We start from the raw sequence: 18,908 nt of genomic DNA, 5'->3' as shown, positions 1-18,908 counted from the left end.
TCGCTAAAAGGTTTTTACACTTTCATGAGGAGGTATTTCAGACGTTTCCATATTAAAATGTGTGGCAAAAGCGCTGTGAAAATACTTTTCCCACAAACACACGTCACAGGACGTGACGTACAAGGTCACGTGACCACTGCTCTTAGAGAAAACATGACGCGGTACGTGTCGACAGAAGAGGAGACGGAGACAATTCTTAGAGTTATACTTAAAAATGATTAGTGCCACATTAGGCGTGAAACAACAAAGGAATACGTTGTGTTATAAGTTGGTTCTGAGCATCCGTCTTTTCTTTCTGCAGCGATGTCTCTCGGAATGAGATTTCATGGGAGTTACGAGGCTCCAGCCCAAAACAACATTCAATGGAAACGCGCTCAAAGCGCAACTATACTTTGTCGAGATTTTTATTTTGCAAAAATCTGTAATGGAAACCCAGCTACTGTCACACCCTCTCTCTCTCTCTCTCTCTCTCTCTCTCTCTCTCTCTCTCTCTCTCTCTCTCTCAGGTTTGATGCTTGAATGCGTGTCGGCTTCTTTTCTCCCAGAATCCCTCTGGGTGTCTCTTCAGCCACTCTCCGTTCGTCTTCGTCTTCTCAGCGGCACCTTTCTCCCTGAGGAGAAACAACAGAGCATGAACTTTCACGTAAAGATTTCAGGTTCTTTTCAAACTCCGAGTCTTAGATTTTTGAAAAGATTTCACTTCACCACAGGAACCAAAATACATGCTCTAAAAATGACAGCTGAAAATGTAGTCGATTGAACAAATGGACTCACGAATGACCGCCACGCACGGCTAAAAGTGTGAATTGATGATACATTGTGGGACAATTACGTCGCCTTCAAAATAATACGATTTTACAGATCATCGACATGAATATTGGTTTTTTGTCGGCCCTATACAGCCTTTGGGATAATGCTCATGACCCTCGTGTATCTATATTAACATTCAAGAGTTTTCAATCAACGTAGGAAACATTTCTCTAGTCAGATGATGACTTATCCATCATACTTTTATTAACCATTTTCGTCCATATTTGATGGTTTTCAAGATCTGGTCTTTTGGTTAGGAATGTATACAATACAAATAGAGGATCACATGCATCTTGCAATATCGCAACTTCATGCTCGTACATTTGCCACGGTTACATGATGTTTTTTAAACTTGAATTTGTTATTCCAAATGAAATTATTTTTATTGTAGTTTTGAAGCAGCAGCTCTACAATAACATTATGTTTCACTTTGGTCAGCTGAACAGGAGAAGGAGATACAAACTAATCACCGGTAAATAAATCCCAGTAAAACTCTGGAAAACAATAACCAGGAATAAATGTTTGCTCCCTGGTAAACATAGTAGCTCTAACAACTGGTACAATGATACATTTGGTGGTATTACAGCCTTTGAATGCAGTATGGGGACGCATTTACTCCGTCTCCAGGTCTTAGTTCCAGCCATCTGATGAAGCCTGTTCCGTTAACCGATGTCCGTGTGAACATATGCGTGGTTTGTGCCTCCGTCTATCCACTCTTTTCATTATATCCATGTCTTTTAAGGCTCTTATTAAATAAATAGTCTCAACTCTAGTCCGTGAGGCCATCTTGGATTATGTCGTCACCAGTACGTCATCGCGACTGACCGAGCATGAGTAGAATTACTGACTTAAAGCGGAATTAAAAGTTTACAAGATAGAAAAATTATTTAATTCAGAATTAAAATCAGAATAAACCAACCACCTAATTTGGACTGAAAATTAATTCAGAATTACATTAGCATTAGGAGTTAAGTGTTTATAAGGTCAGTTTAAAGATGATTTAACTTTTATTCTGAATTAAAACACCCATTTAAATCCCCATTACCACAACACGTCGGCTGATGTCACACACTGTGACCGGAATCCATTGATTTTCACCTCATAATCTGGTTTGTATAATTCTTATATACTATATTTACCTTTCGGTATCTTTCATTTTCTGCACATGAGGCAGAATTTTCAGCTTTGAGGCCCCCCGAGTGCCTCATGGGACCCTATGTAATAGCAGAGTCCACCTGTAGCCAGAAACGCCTATGGCTCTGGTTATTTATTAATAATAATAATAATAATAATAATAATAATGGCTTGGATAGCGCTTTCTTTGAGGAGACTCAAAGCGCATTACAGAAACCATTATTCATTCACACCAGTCACTCACACAGTCATACAAGTGGTGTTAAGCTACAATGTAGCCACAGCTGCCCTAGGGCAGAATGACAGAGGCGTGGCGGCCATTTTGCACCTACAGCCCCTCTGACCACCAACCAACATTCATGCACAATTCATACTCACTCATACCAAGGGAATGTGGGTAAAGTGCCTTGCCCAAGGACACAACAACAATGACTGTTTACAGCGGATTTGAACCCCCAGCAAACGGACCAAGTAGAAGCTGCTCGAAATGGAGTCAGAGGTGAAAGTACTCACATTACTGTAATTTAGTTTCTTTTATGGGTACTTTTTTGACTATATTTCTAAATTAGTAATTTTAACTTGCACTTAAGTACATTTTAAAAGAAGTAAAATAATTTGTTACATTTCTACCACCAACCGTTAGTGAGTAAATTATCATTATTATTGATTTAAAATGATCAACGAACATTGTGACAACTACAAAAAATGCCGACCAACAGAATTAAATGCTGGTTATTTTCTCATTTTAGAGTTCATAAATGTATCTATACTTTGTAGCCCTCAGAATTTTTTCATTTTCAATTAAATTAATTTGTGTTTTTTTATATTTAAAAAATACTTGAACATTTTGACAAAACTTTTATTTTATATACATGCCTATTGGAAAATAAATTAAGTTCCAATTGTGGTAGATTTGGTCTCTTCCTTTTTAAGTTTATACATGAGATGTTGACTGTACGCAACGAAACCGTGGCAAGATTTATTACCAAAAATAAACGTGGGGGGTGAAAGTACTATTTAATTGAGCTACTTTTTGTGTGGTGGCCTAGTGGCTTTATCATAGACACTCAAAGTGCTTTACAGAATTAAGGCATTATCCTTTCACTCCACACTTAGTGGTGGTAAGCTACTAACACAAGATAAAGTCTATACATAAGTCCCTAATAAGAAAAAAGTTGCTAAGAGCATTCATAAAAGATACCGCTAAGGGAGACTAAGTTTAAGCTTCGGTTTCAAAACGGACCATGAAGAGGATTCTACATACTGCAGCTTTAAGTAATAGCAGAGAGTATGTGTGTGTTAAGATGGACTGTTCCTTTGAAACCCTGAAAAACATTAAACACACCCTCCGTCCTGTGTGTGTGTGTGTGTGTGTGTGCGCGTGTGTACTTACTGTATTTGCGTGTGTACGGAGCAGAACCTCAGACATTCTGTGTCATGAGAGTGGATGCAGAGGCAGCGGCGGAGCTCTCTCCTGAGCCTAATGGACCCAAACCCATATGGTACAACTTGGCTGTAGGAGGGAGAACATGCAAACAAAAGGAAAGGTCACACCACTTTTAATCATTCAAGTTTGATTCAGAACCTAAATGAGCAAACTGGAGGTAGTCCATATGAGTCATTATAACTCATCAGGTATCTAGCCTGGAATCCATCAGCACCTTGTATTACATAATGTTTAAAGCAGGAGATTAGTCGTGATGGTGAGATGAAGCCTCGTGTTGCATTGACCACTTGAGCCAGGGTTCATTTTTCGAAGCTTCATGTGCACCTGAAACCACCTACTGACCAGCTTTATATTCACAGGCAGCTGGATCTTCACCACATTCATTGTTAGGCATTGGATTTTTGTGTTTGTTGGGAAGTTTGGTGGCTCCTGGGAATTAATTTGAATAGCAAAAGTGTATGAATAATATATTTCTCTTCATAAATAATCACATGTATGTAATATTTTCATTGAATTCTCTGTCTAAATTTCACTAAAAGTTGGTCATTACATACTGCAGCTTTAACATATTCAAACAGAAGACAAAAAGAACTTGCTGGAATTATTACGCGGAAGTCAAGGAAAGCGATCAGCAGATGCCTCTGAAGAAGACTGGCAGTTGACAGTCGAAACATGTCAGGAGATCAAAGTAAATTTCCATGAAAATTATTGTCTGAAAAAATGAAACTTTAACTTAATTGAAAAACAAGACAAAGAGAACTTGCTGGAATTATTTCCTACCTTCTTAAGTTAGTGCTAGCCTATCTTAAGCCCTATTCGTACGGGATTAGTTTTACCTAGGGACCACATTTAAAAATAAATGACCCCAAAACGTCTGCTTTTCATGTGGTGCATTCGCACGGGATAACCGAAGCCTGAGATTTTGCTGAAATTTACGGACTTCTCCCGGGTATGATATCAATGCGCTGCGTAAACCAAATTAAAAAATATAAAAAACTGATTGTTTTTTTGTTTTATTCATTTAAAACCAGAAACAGGAAAAACAAAAAAACAAACAAGCAGCATTTTTCTGTTTTAAAATTAGATCTGGTTCTGTTTGTGTGATATTTGGATATTTACGAGAAAACTATAGGACCACACAAAACGACACACGGACAGACTTTTAATTGATAAAAATGATTTTGTATCATGTTGCACACAGATTCAGATCCCGCCCATTTCTGTCCAAATCACAGATATGTCTATTTGCATTGGATTAGTATTATCACAGGACCTCGGAGTTCAGCAAAATATAGAATATTTACTTTACAAATTACTGACATGGCCGATTCGCACGGGATTAACATCACAGACATTCTCCGGAATTATTACAAATGGCATGTGGTCCCTAGGTAAAACTAATAGGGCTTTAGCCTTTAATTAATGTAAAACCATGAAAATGTAGTATTTAAGAAGTGGTAGCCCTTCAGACTATGTAATACATATGAAGTAGCTCACAGTTTCACAAAGGTTGGTAACCCCTGATGTAAACAGTGGCAGGAGAGGCCGAGGTAAGGAGGACAGATAAATTCTCTGGCTGTGAAACAGGAAGTAGCATGAATGTGGATTCCCTCTCAAATAAACTTGCTTCAGTGCATCTGGTTTCATTTTGGTAACAAACAGTAGTTACCACAGGAGTCTATGAGGTGACTAAGCCTGATGATTACAGGTTCTGTGGCTTCCTTCAAATCTACAACCAGATCCTCCAAAATAAGACTACAGCAGGAAGTGCCTGGCTTATTGATCTCAGCTAAGATTAACTTTAACTACATTTGAATTATCTCTACATTTATTAGCAGAGACTGTAAAGTGTTATTCATTTTTGAAAAATATCAGGAGAAAGAAAAAAGGGTTTGTATGTTTTTGTTGTCAGTTTGGTTTTTTTCTGTCATTTTGTATTTTTTTGTTGCCATTTTTTGAGTAATTCTGTATTATTTTGTGTTTTCTTTTAATTTGGAGTCATTCAGTGTATTTTTGTTGTTATGTGTAATTTTATTCGCATTTTCTATGTTTTTGTTGACATTCTTTGAGTAAGGCAAGGCAAGGCAAGGCAAATTTATTTATATTGGCGCATTTCATACTCAAGGCAACTCAATGTGCTTTACATGATAAAACATTCAATTGTTTAAAATCAATAAGAACATTTAAATCAATAAGAACATTTAAAATCATCAGTAAAATCAATTAAAATCATCAGTAAAATCATTATTACATCAACAACATGACAAAAAATCTCTCTCTCAATCATATGCAGTAGAGAAAAAAAGTGCCTTTAACTTTGATTTAAAAATGTTCACATTGGATGCTGACTTCAGCCCTGCTGCAGTTTGTTCCACTTCTTTGCAGCATAACAACTAAAAGCAGCATCACCATGTTTACTGTGAACTCTGGGCTCCACTATCTGATCTGTGTCCATAGATCTGAGAGACCTGCTGGGTTCATATCTGAGAGACCTGCTGGGTTCATACCTGACTAACATGTCACTGATGTATTCTGGACCAAACCCATTCACAGATTTATACACCAGCAGCAGAACTTTAAAGTCTATTCTGAGGCTGACTGGGAGCCAGTGTAAAGACTTTAAAACTGGAGTAATGTGCTCTGACCTCTTTGTTCTGGTTAAGACCCGAGCTGCAGCGTTCTGAACCTGCTGTAGATGTTTGATGCTCTTTTGGGGGATTCCTGTCAGAAGACCATTACAATAGTCCAGTCTGCTGGAGATAAAAGCATGGACCAGTTTCTCCTGATCTTTCTGAGCCATTAAACCTTTCACTCTGGAGATGTTCTTTAGGTGGTAGAAGATGTTTTTGAGATAGATTTGATCTGATGCTGAATGTAAGATCTGAGTCAATCAGAACACCAAGGTTTTTGACTTGGTCTTTAGCTTTTAAAGATCGAGACTCAAGATAATTGCTGATAGCAGTCCTCTTTTCCTTGTTACCAAAGACAATCACCTCCGTCTTGTCATGGTTTAGTTGAAGGAAGTTTTCACTCATCCAGCAGTTTACTTTTTCTAAACAGTCACACAACACCTCAATGGGACCATGGTCATCTGGGTTCAGTGATAGATATAGTTGTGTGTCATCTGCATAGCTCTGATAATCAACCTTACAGTTCTGTAAAATTTGTCCTAAAGGAAGCATGTAAAGGTTAAACAGAAGGGGTCCAAGAACAGATCCCTGAGGAACCCCACAGGACATTGGTAATTCCGTGTATTTTTTTGTATGTTTTCAAAAAGTCATTTTAAAATTTCCATTTGCCATTTTATGTGTTTTTATAATCATTTAGTGCTTTTCTGTAATAATCTGTGTATCTATGAAGTCATTTTGTGGATTTGTTTTGTCTTTTGGGTGTTTTTTTTTTTTTGAGTATTTGAAGGCATTCAGTGTATTTTGTTGTTGTTTTGGTAAATTATTGTACTTTGCAATCATTTTGTGCGTTATTCTTGTCATTAGGTTGTTGTTTTTTGTCTTTATTTATTTAATTCAAAAGTTAAAAAATAAATTAACAGCCTTAGCAATAAAACTTCCAAATCAACACATTTTGAATGAAAAGGAGCAGAAGAAACATTACTCTTACAGTATCTGCCCCTTTGTTGCCTTCATGCCTTTGGATCAGTTTATTATATTCTACCATCTAAATATTTACAGATTTATAGATATTTTTAAGCATTTTTGTGCCATATTTGCAATTTTACACAAAAGAAAGAGAAGAGGGCCACACAAAAGTTTCGTAAAACGGTACAGTAGTCAAAATATAGTTGAAGCATTTCCATTGGAGGCGCTGCTATCTGTTATCTGCTATCTGCTATTATCTGTTATCGGCTATCTGCTATTATCTGTTATCGGCTATCCGCTATCTCTTATCTGTTATCGGCTATCCGCTATCTGTTATCTGTTATCCGCTATCTGTTATCGGCTATCTGCTATCCGCTGTCTGATATCTCTTATATGTTATCCGATGTCCGCTGTCCGCTGTCTGCAATCCGCTATGCGCTATGTGCTACGCGTTGTCGGTTGTCTGCTATCTGCTATCCGCCATCCGCCATGTGCTATCCGCTATCCGCTATCCGTTTGTGTTTTGAGCTATCTGCTATCCGTTTTATGTTTGTGTTTTGTGCTATACGCTATAACGCTATACGTTACACGTTACACGTTACACATTATCTGTTTATCTGTTATCTGTCATGTGTTATGTGTTATGTGTTATCTATGCTCCAACCCTCACTAACAGCTGCTGTTTACTGTACCTGAGCAGATGAAGGTAGATTTAGGACAGGATTTGGACAAAGGTAGAGCAGGTTGTGAGGAAGGCGTGTATGGTTTTTATTAAGCTGCTGTTATCTTTTTATGACCTGTGGTCAGAAAACAGCTGCCTGCTGTGCTTCAAAACACGAGGAACGGTTTGATCCGCCACAGAGAAGCGGCGGCGTTGGCGGTCGGAGGTATAAGTCCCTCATTGGAGGCGAGTATGAACCTGTCCACGACAGATTTACTGGTGAAAGCCAGACCACTTGTTCAACAAAAGGATCATTTGCTTCATTCCTACAGAAGGACCAGCTTCAGACTCAGCATTTTAGATTTCTAATGAAAGATCTCAGAACAACTAGTGCCAGTAGAAGGCGTCAGACAAACAAGTGCTTCTCAACCTTTTCAGCCAGACATGACATTGAAGAACAGGTCATGTGGAGACAGGACCATCTATAAGGAGGAACAAAGGAGAGAGATTTTTGGGGTCCATCCATAAAGTCAGTAAAATGATGGTCTATTGTTCTATGAATCTGTAATAACCGCATTTATTTATTCATCTGAATAATATCCACTGTTATCCAGGAATGTTTATTATTATTAGGCCCAAAGTATATAGTCATCTTTAAGAAAAGTTACCTAAAATGGTGGAAAAGGTGATGAAATGGTAATTTAAAAACCACAGAAATTTGTTAAAAGCTGCAAATTAGAGTGGGCCAAAAACAGACAGAAAAGGTGATAAAAGGGGTTCAAAGTGACAATATTGGATTTAAATTGGCAAATAATGGTCATGACAAATCATCAATGTGCTAAAACTGGCCAAAATAAGCATGAAATTTGGTGAAAAGTGGTGAAAAGAGTTCATGAGTGCTGAAAGTGGAAGAAATGTGCAGAAAAGGCATTGACATTTGATGGAGAAGTGGCATAAATGAAAGTAATGTTGAAAAAATTTGTTAAAAGGAGCAAAAATATGGCAAGAAAAAGTGATGAAAATAGGCTAGAATTTGGCAAGTTTGGTGTAGCTGGAGAAAAAGGCTAAAAATAATCAAAAATTGGCTCAAAATGTTCTTAGTTTTTTAAAGGCAGCTTTTGGAAAGGACTGTTCTTCTTTAAATGTCATTAAAAATAACGTAAACATTGCACTCCACGTGTTTTAGAACAGTAGTCAAGCTCAGTATTAATAAAGTCACAAGAAGAAAAAAAATATTTTCTATTTTTTATGCTTAAGGTTCAGCAGAGCTGTTCTAGTGCCCCACTGTCATGACTTTACGCCCCCCAATTTGAGAACCATTGGTGTGGGTGTGTAGCCATTTTAGGTGTTTTTACATTCATTTCATATTTTCTTTCTCTTGTTTTTGTCTTTATGGAATAACAGTGTATTTATCTAGTAGTTTTATGTATTTCTGTAGTCATTTGTGTATTTTTCTTGTAATTTTGTATATTTCTAATTGTCTTTTTTGTTTCTTTTTACATTTTATTCTTTAATGTATTTGGACTCATTTAGTTTATTGTTAGTCATTTTGTGTAATTGATTGCCACTTTGTACGTTTGGAGTCATATTTTGTATCATTTTTGTCATTTTGGATATAATTTTGTGACATTTTGTGTGTGTTTTGTTGCCATTTTACAGTAGTAGTATTTTCGTTCATGAATGAAAACATCGTCTAGGTCTGTAAGTTATTTTTGCGTTTACAAACATTTCTACATCTGTGTATCATCAGATCACATAATAAGTCCAGTTGATATATTTATAAAGCACAGCTGTAGGCAAATACACAATAAAAATAAAAGAACACAGATGTTGGAGAAGATCTGATTGAGTTCTTTCATCAAATTTTTTAAAAAAGGTTGATTTGTTACTCAGACGTGGAATTAAAAATATACATTAAATACAATGCTGTAGGTTTATGACCCCCAGTAGACACATTTTGAACAGAAGATACTTTTATTAAGCACGTGTTTGTAATGTGTTGTCTGTAATCTTTGGGTTGGGGGACTGGGGCCCGCAGACCGTATGTTTGACACCCTCGGTGTGGCTCAAACATACGGGAAGTGAAGCAGACCCCAGGGGGGAACCAAGAATCCCTGGGTTTGGTTTTATGGGCTTCGTTAGTGGTGGTGGGCTCGGCCCCCGCTGTTTAAATCCTCTTTATGGTGAAAGGCAGGAAGACTCCAGCTCACCACACGACTAAGTTTAGACCAAACCAACAATCTCAGGCAACCCACCATTTTTAGATCCTCCTGGGAACCTGGCGCTGAGACGCTTCCATTCAGACACGTCACTTAAAGCAGTGGTTCTCAACCTGTTCAGGGCCGCGAGCCTTAAAATAAAGGCCCCAGAGAGCGAGGACCCCCACTGTAGCTGAAGGTGGTTTGAACACAGACATGAACATTGAAGAACAGTCATGTGGAGACAGGACCATCTATAAGGAGAATAAAGGGGAGAGATTTTTGGGGATCATACATAAAGTCAGTAAAATGATGGTCCATTGTTCTATGAATCTGTGATAACCACATTTATTTATTCATCTGAATAATATCCACTGTTATCCAGGAACGTTTATTATTATTATTATTATAGTCATCTTAAAGCAAAGAAGAGAGAGAGGAGGGCGCTGATCCTCGAGGAGGTGCGAGCAGGACTAGAGGAGAAGCGGGCCAGCCAGATGGTGGGAATGCGGCAGCAGGGAGCCTGGATGAGATGGGAGCAAGCGCTGGAGCGTAAGATCACATGGACCGAGCTGTGGAAAGCTGAGCCCCACCGAATCAAATTCTTGATCCAGGCGGTTTTATGACGTGCTGCCTAGCCCATCCAACCTTTGCATCTGGGGGAAGGCAGAGACACCGGCTTGCCCCCTCTGCCAGAGGAGAGGAACCTTGGAGCACATCCTCAGCTGCTGTTCGAAAGCCCTGGGTGAAGGGCGCTACCGCTGGAGACACGACCAGGTCCTTAAGGCAATAGCTAATTCCATCTGCTGCGGGATTAGCCACAGCAAGAGCCTTCGCCCAGTGAAGAAGAGCATTACTTTCGTCAGAGCTGGGGAGAAGGTTGTAGTGACCACCCAAAATACCTCCCCTGGCCTGTTGGCAACGGCGCGTGATTGGGTGCTAAAGGTTGACCTGGGGAAGCAACTAAAGTTCCCCGAAGAGGTCGCAAAAACAACTTTGAGGCCAGACATTGTGATTACTTCAGTAGCCACCAAGCAGGTAGTTCTTTTGGAGCTTACTGTGCCGTGGGAGGACCGGATGGAGGAGGCCCATGAGAGGAAGAGGGCTAAGTACTCCGAGCTAGTGGAGGAGTGCAGGAGCAATGGTTGGCGGGCAAGATGCCAACCCATCGAAGTAGGATGCAGAGGATTTGCGGGCCAGTCTCTCTGCAGGGCCTACAAGATGCTGGGTATTGCTGGAGCCAGCCAGCGAAAGGCCATCAAGTTGGCCACAGATGCTGCAGAAGTGGCATCAAGGTGGCTGTGGATCAGGAGAGGAGAGGAGTGGCACGTAGGGTAGCGCTACCTGGTCACAAGCTGGGGCTTGATCAACCCCAGTTGGGTCGCCTGAGGAGGGGGTCTGATTGTTGAAAGACCCGAAACCCCCTGTGATCCCAGGTTACATCACTGATGATGTGTCCAGGGGCACCACAAGGTGTATTTGAGAACTGTTTACTGGAACCACCAGTGACTACAGGAATAGTCTGGTTGACGACCAAGTACAGATTGGTGACAGCTGGAGAGACAGTGGACAGCCCGGAAAGACGGCACCGGGGCAGTCAGGGGTAGCATCCCGAGCTGCATCTTCTGAGAGGAAGAAACCCACATCAAGCTACAGATCGACCTACAAGAGAGATACCCCCAGGGATTCCCGAGAGGGGGGGTGGAAGAGAATCCCAGCGGACGGATCAAACGATAACGACACATAGCAATGGTAACACGACAACGACTATGGGAATGTATATGTGGCAAGAGATGCAAGAACCGACATGGCCTGCGGATCCACCAGGCCAAGATGAAGTGTGTGCAAAAGGAGTCAGAGTCACAGCGCGCAGGAACTACGCCTGGTGAGACGCCGGAGGAGCCTGGCCCGGAGTCACCCCACAGTGCCCGGAGCCTCCACGTGACGCTGGCACCAGATGTGCATGGGACATCAGAAACATCGTCGGGTGAAGTGGCCCCAAGCTAGCAAGGAGAAGGAGTGGCTCCAATTCGATGAAGTTGCAGACACCATTCTTGAAGCAACTGTTAAAGGGGAGGCTGATCGACGCCTCAAAGGCGATGACAACAATCATCATCAGCTTAGCAGTAGAGAAGTTTGGGCTAGCAGAGAAACGAACAGTAAAGCACCCCTACATCATGAACAACAGAGCTAGCAAGATACATCAGCTCAGACAAGAACTAAAGAGATTAAAGCAGCAGTTCAAGGCAGCAAGTGAAGAGGAGAAGGAACCTCTTGCAGAGCTGCGCAGCATAATCCGCAAGAGGCTGATGACCTTGAGAAGGGCAGAGTGGCACAGGAGGAGGAGGAAAGAGAGGTCCAGGAAGCGAGCTGCCTTCCTTGCAAATCCGTTTGGGTTCACAAAGCAGCTGCTAGGGCAGAAGCGCAGTGGCCAACTTACCTGCTCCAAAGCTGAGGTCGACCACTACCTCAAAGAGACCTACAGCGATTCCTGCAGAGAGCAAGACCTGGGCCCCTGCAGGTCCCTAATTGATCCACCTGCACCAACTTGGGATTTCAACGGGAAGGAGCCCGCTTGGAAGGAGATTCAGGAAGTGGTCAAAAGGGCCAGAGCGAGCTCTGCTCCGGGGCCCAGTGGAGTACCTTATAAGGTGTATAAGAACTGCCCCAGGCTACTCCACAGGCTTTGGAAGATCCTGAGGGTAATCTGGAGGAAGGGCAAAGTGGCTGACCAGTGGAGACAGGCAGAGGGTGTGTGGATCCCGAAGGAGGAAAAGTCACAGAACATCAACCAGTTCCGAGCCATCTCGCTGCTAAGTGTTGAAGGGAAGATCTTCTTCAGCCTCGTCTCTAGGCGACTGACAGACTTCCTCCTGAAAAACTCCTACATCGACACCTCGGTCCAGAAAGGAGGGATCCCAAAGGTTTCCGGGTGTCTGGAGCACACAGGTGTGGTTACCCAGCTCATTAGGGAAGCCAGAGAGAACAAGGGGCGACCTGGCTGTGTTGTGGCTGGACCTTGCAAACGCCTATGGATCCATACCCCACAAGCTGGTCGAAGAGGCACTAAAACAGGCACCACGTCCCAAAAGAAGGTCAAAGATCTGATCCTGGACTACTATTCCAACTTTAGCCTGAGAGTCTCCTCTGGATCAACAACTTCAGACTGGCACAAACTCGGAAAGGGAATCATCACCGGATGCACAATTTCTGTCATCCTCTTTGCACTGTCCATGAACATGCTGGTTAAGTCTGCGGAAGTTCAGTGCAGGGGGCCCCTCAGTAAGTCCGGAGTCCGACAGCCACCATCCGAGCCTTCATGATGACTTGACGGTGACAACGACATCTGTCCCAGGCTGCAGGTGGATTCTAAGTGGCCTTGAGGAGTTGATCTCATGGGCTCGTATGAGTTTTAAAGCCAGCTAAGTCTAGGTCCCTCGTGCTGAAGAAAGGGAAGGTCACTGGCAAGTTTAGTTTCTTCCCTTGGCACCACCAAGATTCCATCACTAACAGAGAAACCAGTGAAGAGCCTGGGAAAGGTGTTCAACTGTAGCCTGAGAGACGCAGCTTCCACACAATCAACGAATCAGGAGCTGGAGACCTGGTTGGCCGCGGTGGACAAGTTCTGGCCTCCCTGGAAAGTTCAAGGCCTGGATTTACCAGCATGGCATTCTCCCTCGGATCCTCTGGCCCCTCTTGGTCTATGATTTCCCCATTTCAACAGTGGAAGGCTTCGAGATGAGGGTCAGCAGTTTCTCCGCAGGTGGCTAGGACTGCCGCGAAGCCTGAGCAGCATTGCCCTATATGGGAAAAGCAACAAGCTGAAGCTCCCTATGAGCAGCCTAAGTGAAGAGTTCATGGTGACCCGGTCCAGGGAGCTGCTTCAATACCGGGAGTCTAGTGACCCAAAGGTTGCCCAGGCTGGGAATTGAGGTCCGGACGGGACGGAAGTGGAGAGCTGCTGTGGGCCGTGGACGTTGCGGAGTCTAGGGTAACGGCAGAGGGTACTGGTGGGCAAAGTGGCACAAGGAAGAGCTGGCCTGGGTAGTGGTAGAACTCACTTTAATAAAGCAAAGAAGAGAGAGAGGAGGGCGCTGATCCTCGAGGAGGTGCGAGCAGGACTAGAGGAGAAGCGGGCCAGCCAGATTGTGGGAATGCGGCAGCAGGGAGCCTGGATAGATGGGAGCAAGCGCTGGAGCGTAAGATCACATGGACCGAGCTGTGGAAAGCTGAGCCCCACCGAATCAAATTCTTGATCCAGGCGGTTTATGACGTGCTGCCTAGCCCATCCAACCTTTGCATCTGGGGGAAGGCAGAGACACCGGCTTTGCCCCTCTGCCAGAGGAGAGGAACCTTGGAGGCACATCCTCAGCTGCTGTCGAAAGCCCTGGGTGAAGGGCGCTACCGCTGGAGACACGACCAGGTCCTTAAGGCAATAGCTAATTCCATCTGCTGCGGGATTAGCCACAGCAAGAGCCTTCGCCCAGTGAAGAAGAGCATTACTTCGTCAGAGCTGGGGAGAAGGTTGTAGTGACCACCCAAAATACCTCCCCTGGCCTGTTGGCAACGGCGCGTGATTGGGTGCTAAAGGTTGACCTGGGGAAGCAACTAAAGTTCCCCGAAGAGGTCGCAAAAACAACTTTGAGGCCAGACATTGTGATTACTTCAGTAGCCACCAAGCAGGTAGTTCTTTTGGAGCTTACTGTGCCGTGGGAGGACCGGATGGAGGAGGCCCATGAGAGGAAGAGGGCTAAGTACTCCGAGCTAGTGGAGGAGTGCAGGAGCAATGGTTGGCGGGCAAGATGCCAACCCATCGAAGTAGGATGCAGAGGATTTGCGGGCCAGTCTCTCTGCAGGGCCTACAAGATGCTGGGTATTGCTGGAGCCAGCCAGCGAAAGGGCCATCAAGTTGGCCACAGATGCTGCAGAAGTGGCATCAAGGTGGCTGTGGATCAGGATAGGAGAGGAGTGGCACGTAGGTAGCGCTACCTGGGCACAAGCTGGGGCTTGATCAACCCCAGTTGGGTCGCCCTGGGAGGAGGGGGTCTGATTGGTTGAAAGACCCGAAACCCCCTGTGATCCCAGGTTACAATCACTGATGATGGTGTCCAGGGGGCACCACAAGGTGTATTTGAGAACCGAACCAAAGATGGAAATCCTGGTTTTAATCAGAAATAAAACTTGTTTTTATGTACTGTTTGCCAGGACACGCTTGTAAAAGAGATTATTAATCTCAATGAGGTTCTCCTGACTAAATAAAGGCTAATGAAAAAAATAAAATAAAATTGGGTTTAAAGTAAACAATAATGTGGAAAACAACAGAGAAAAGGGATAAAAATGGATTCAAAGTGTTAATATTGGCTTAAGAGTGGCAGAAATTAGGGGGGGGGGGGGGGGGGGGGGGGTAATGTCATTAAAAAAGTAGGAACAATTAGTTTATACTGGCAAATAATGGGCATGACAAATCATGAATGTGGGTAAATTGGCAAAAATAAGCATGAAATATCACTACAATCATTACAAGACAAAACATTGTCTGTAATGGTAGCATCAGAGCATGTGGGAGGCCGCACAATGTTTGATATTAATATTAACCTAACCACTAGGAACGAGTGTATCATAGTGTATCATATTTTTCCTGCAGTCTGTGCCTTCTCCTCGCTCTCTTTTCTTTTCTGGTGTCTTGAAGTCGGAGCTGGGCGGTTCCTGATCAATGGTTCGTGGATCAACTAGTCTGGGACACTGATGGTCTCTCCTTCTATTCTATTCCTGTTGCCCCTCTATAAAAAAGAAATATGGAGTTTTTTCTTCCCCCTGTCGCTAATGTTTGTTCATTTCTTGCTTTGAATTCTGTGAAGCGCTCTGATATGACTTGTTGTAATTTGCGCTATATAAATAAAGATGAGTTAGAGTTGAGTTGAAAAGAGGTTTAAAGTGACAAAATGGGGTCAAGTATGTGACATTAGTTGGGAAAAGTGGAAATGGTTATAAATGCCTGAAAATGTCTTGAAGTGGGGAAAAAAAATGGTCAGAAAAGTTGCAGAAATGGGGTATTGAGGTTTAGATAATTTAAAAAGTAGGAACAACTGGTTTAACAGGCAAATAAGGGGCATGAGAAATCATGAATGTGTTAAAAATTGGCAAAAAATACGCATGAAATATGCAAAAAAGAGGTTAAAAGTGACAATAATGTGACATTAGGTGGAAAGGGTGGAAAGGGTTTATCAAGGCTGAACATGTCTTTAAGTAGAAAAATGTGCAGAAAATGCATTGAAATTTTGATGGAGAAGTGTCAGACATTGGAGTAATGTAGCAAAATTCATTAAAAGGAGGAAAAATATGTCAGGAAAAAAGTGATGAAAATATGTTAAGGCAAGTTTGGTAGAGCAAAAACAGCCTCAAATTGTTAAACAAAATATTCCTAGTTTTTTGAGGCATATGGTGACCCCCCCAGTGTCTCTCACGACCCCAAATGAGCTCCCACCCCCCAATTTTGAGAACTCCCTGATTTGAACAACCGCCAGAAATGCAAAGCTGCCGTAGGTGATCCACGCGGTATCTGAAAAACCTCATAAAGTTGAAGTAAATGGTTGTTTTGAATTTAACTTAATCAATCAATAACTCGTACTGTTCATTAAAACCATGTTCACATAAATATAAAAGTCATTAGATAGGACATAGATTGAGGACACCCCAAGTGACCAAAAACCTGATAAAAGAAAGTGTGTTTTCTTAAATTGAGAACTTAACCAACAGGTTGTGGGAACTTAAAGACTTCCTCTGTGGTTCTCCCCCTAAAGACCAGCCTAGTTTAGAACCATGGCATCAGGTGACCGTTGGTTAGAAAAAGGTTATTAACCACACCACATCTACTGTAAGTGTACGCTCAGTGCTTGTGCTCACTCGACTTAAATGAAGTTATAGCTAGCGATTGTGAAAGCTTCCAGCAGAGACCCTTGTGTCTGTCCAACGTTGTTCTAATATGTGATAATATGGGCTAAACAATGACTTAACATTCAGCTTCAGTTTTCTCTGCTAAACGACCGACTGAGGAAGGGGTTCATCAGATCAGATCAGATCAGATCCGTGCTTGCGTGAACTGTGCACGGAAACAAAGCCACGCGTCTCAAAACAGATAATCGCTCTGAGCAGCAGAGCGTCATGGAGGAGCGCTTCCAAAAAACTCCAAAGGTATCCCATTCCACGATTGCCAACGTATAAAGCTTCTACTAAAAGACGAAAGGAAAGTCCGGGTACAAAGTTTGTGGATAAACGTCTTTGTGACCGCTACAGGATTTATCTCGGAGCTGCTTTCAAAGGTGGAGGTAGTTGTTGCTTTTAAAAGGATTATGTGGACAGGTAATAAACATATTTTAATTCAAAAGTTATGGCACTCTACCAATAAATGTGTAGTTTTTGTAGTTATACGACTCTGTTATGATTTGCAATGCGCGTGCACAAACGTAGAGGCGTAAGCTTCTGGTAGAATTCTAAATGCTAGACTAATGCTATTGCCAGATAATGTTAGTTTGATGCAACTCTGCTGCAGTTTGTTCCACTTCTTTGCAGCATAACAACTAAAAGCAGCATCACCATGTTTACTGTGAGCTCTGGGCTCCACTATCTACCTGTGTCCATAGATCTCAGAGACCTGCTTGGGTTCATACCTGACTAACATCTCACTGATGTATTCTGGACCAAACCATTCACACATTTATACACCAGCAGCAGAACTTTAAAGTCTATTCTGAGGCTGACTGGGAGCCAGTGTTAAGACTTTTAAAAACTGGAGTAATGTCTCTGACCTCTTTGTTCTGGTTAGACCTGAGCTGCAGCGTTCTGAACCAGCTGTAGATGTTTGATGAAGACCATTACAATGGTCCAGTCTGCTGGAGATAAAAGCATGGACCAGTTTCTCCTGATCTTTCTGAGTCATAAACCTTTCACTCTGGAGATGATTCTTTAGGTGGGGTAGAAGATGTTTTTGTGATAGATTTTGATCTGACTGCTGAATGTAAGATCTGGTCAATCAGAAACACAAGGATTTTGACTTGGTCTTTAGAGCTTTTAAAGATCCAGACTCAAGATACTTGCTGACAGCAGTCCTCTTTTCATTGTACCAAAGACAATCACCTCCGTCTTGTCACGGTTAGTTGAAGGACGTTTTCACTCATCCAGCAGTTTACTTTTTCTAAGCAGTCACACAACACCTCAATGGGACCATAGTCACCATTTTTTTTTCCAAGTTTGACACAATAATTGTCTGTGTTGCTGTTATGGTTTTGTCTTAGACCGGTTTATATGGTTTAAAAACGGAAGATGCTAAGCTTTCAATGGTATATGATACATGTGATATGCAGCTGTATTTAAGAAGAATTTAATCACTTAACAACGTGAATGAGTGAGAACATGCCATATTGACCCGTATTCAGGACGGTGGACGTTAAGGGGTTTTAAACAATGCGACAATGGATTTTTTTCTCATCAACATAATCAATTATGTTACTAATGATTTGTGGCATTATTGTATATGTTACACACATCGTGGTTGGTGCGAATCTCTCGAGACGGAATCTGAAACTCTGCCTATGCTGGTCATGTGACAGTGTGTTAACCAATCAGAGGCTTTGGAATCAGTCAAACATGAATTGGGGGGTAATGTCATTTAAAAAGTAGAAAGAATTGGTTTTGAACTGGTAAAAATAGTGGGCATGACAAATCGTGAATGTGGTAAATTGGCAAAAAATAACCATGAATTATAGTTAAAATAGGTTAAAAGTGACAATAATGGGTCAACATATGTGACATTAGATAGAAAAGTGCTGAACATGTCGTTGAAAGTGGAAAAATATGTGCAGAAAGGCATTCAAATTGATGGAGAAGTGGCAGAAATGGGGAGTAATATAGCAAAAATACATTAAAATGAGGAAAAAATATGGCAAGAAAAAATTATTAAAATAGGTTAAAATATGGCAAGTTTCGGTGTAGTTGCAGTAAAAGCTCAAAATAAGCAAAAAATGTAATCAAAATGTTCAAAAATGATTCTTAGTTTTTTTAAGGCG

The 18,908-nt window shown here is 41.9% G+C and overlaps 1 pseudogene; it reads left to right on the top strand.

The window, feature by feature from the left end:
• Positions 1-11,664: 11,664 nt before the first annotated feature.
• On the top strand, positions 11,665-14,857 carry LOC114458312 (uncharacterized; annotated as a pseudogene).
• Positions 14,858-18,908: the final 4,051 nt, after the last annotated feature.

Source organism: Gouania willdenowi (assembly GCF_900634775.1).
Source record: "Gouania willdenowi chromosome 24 unlocalized genomic scaffold, fGouWil2.1 scaffold_320_arrow_ctg1, whole genome shotgun sequence".
Classification (NCBI taxonomy): Eukaryota; Metazoa; Chordata; class Actinopteri; order Blenniiformes; family Gobiesocidae; genus Gouania; species Gouania willdenowi.
This window is presented reverse-complemented; position numbering and strand designations above follow the sequence as displayed.